A 2072-nucleotide genomic window follows, 5' to 3' on the forward strand; every position below is an offset into this window, starting at 1 on the left:
ACTATTTCTGAATATTAATGAAAAAGTGCATTACTTAAAGAATTTTAGCGAATAATGCCACAACATTATAAGTGTATATAAAAATATACCTGAACAAAAAAACCAGCAAATAATGTTTCATTTACAAAATTCCACGTTTTCTTTATCAAATGTGTGGATTTCTTTCTAATACGCCAATACATATGGAAGGGTTTGTTATTTTTTATTTGTAATTAAGCACAAAGCTACACAATGGGCTATCTATGCTCTGCCCACTACGGGTATCTAAACCCGGTTTCTAGCGTTGTAAGTCCGCAAACATGCCGCTGTGCAACTAGGGGGTTACATATGTAAGACATTAAGATTTAAAGGAACTTCAAAGATGAAATCTTAAAAATGAAATTGAATTTAAATGTATGTTTGTTTTCCTTTGGGGATGTGGAGCTTCCTGTCGTCAATAATTCAGTGTTGAGGTCCCCACCACCACTAAAGCGTTAGTCCCCCTCCCAAAGAAATATGGTTATTGAAATATTTTCTAATAAATTGCCTGTTTCTTTGTAATTAAGCACAAAGCCACACAATGGGCTGTCTATGCTCTGCCCATTATGGGTATCTAAATCCAGTTTCTAGTGTTGTAAGTCCGCAGACATACCGCTGTGCCAATGGGGGGGGGGGGCTTTCTAATAAAATTCGAGTTTTAGTTCCACCTTATCGTGGACAAATTATAATAAATGTACTAGGAAACTTGACGGTTGTGGCTCAGTGGTTAACGAGCCGGGCAACGGATTGAAGGGTCTGGACTTCGAAACGTGATGTCACTGAATACGTTCCCTCCCCTCCGCTGAGGACGTATTGCGAATGCGGCAGTCAATCCTGTTATTTGGTGAAAATAGTCGCACAGGATTCTTTTAGCAGCAGGTAATACTTTCTGGCTAATCTCCTTTTGATCAAAGATGGCGACACTAAAATCCTCGTACATACATCCAGGCTGAAAAGTTCAACTTTGTTGGTTTGTCCTAGTGAAAGGGGGCCAAGTTCAAAGGTTAGCGTGGAAGATTGTGAATCCGAGGTTTGGTGGTTCGCGCCAACTTACAGCAATAAATAAAAATTTGCACTCTACACTTTGGAGCCGTGGATGCGTTATAAGAGTGACGGTTAAATCCCACTAGTAGCCCAAGATTTAGTGGTTGGTGGTATGAAACATCCTCCTTCACCACTATTCTATAACAGACGACTAATGCAGATAGCCCTCGAGTAATTCTTTGCGCGGTAAGTCTAAGGGCTTATAACGGTAAAATCTGGTTTCGATACCTGCGGGTAGTAAAGTACAGATACCTCATTGTGTAGTTTTGTACTTTGCGCTAAAATAAAAAAAAAATGAAGAGTAATTTCCGATTTGTTTTTAGTCGCGGCATAGCGGCTCATAGAACGACTTTTAGCTCACAGCTCCGTCATCTCTTGACCGATTTGAGATCATTAAGGTCAACCCTTTCGATTGATGTCATTGAACACGCCCAAGGTCTCATAGATTAATTTACTCTAATCCTGCTTAAAAGAATTTCAATTTAAGGGTAAGCTGGTACACAGAAATGCTTTATTCTTCCTGAATGATAAGACAAAGAATGAAATGAAGTTGTTACTACAAGAAACAAGAGGAAATCCTCAATCATTTGGAATTATTTTAGGCAGGACTAGAGTAAATTAGTGTGTGAGATTTTTTTTTTCCCCTGTTTACTAGCTTTATTTTTGTACGCCAACAACACCAAGTGTGGGACTCGCGTATACCCGAATCAATTTTATTACTCATCAGGATCTCTCCGAAATAAACGAGGTTTATGTGATAAACAATACACAGTAAGAGTCTTTTTATTACTACAGTAAATGCAGTAATCACGTTTATCATAAACATTGTTTGACGTGGAAAAGTTTTGCCTCATGCCTTTCTTAAACTTTCCAAGTTCCTTGGTATTTCTGTGTGCGAAATAAACGAGGTTGATGTGATAAACAATACACAGTAAGAGTCTTTTTATTACTACAGTAAATGCAGTAATCACGTTTATCATAAACATTGTTTGACGTGGAAAAGTTTTGCC

This window comes from Limulus polyphemus, unplaced genomic scaffold (genome assembly GCF_000517525.1).
Source record: "Limulus polyphemus unplaced genomic scaffold, Limulus_polyphemus-2.1.2 Scaffold5280, whole genome shotgun sequence".
In the NCBI taxonomy this organism is placed as follows: Eukaryota; Metazoa; Arthropoda; class Merostomata; order Xiphosura; family Limulidae; genus Limulus; species Limulus polyphemus.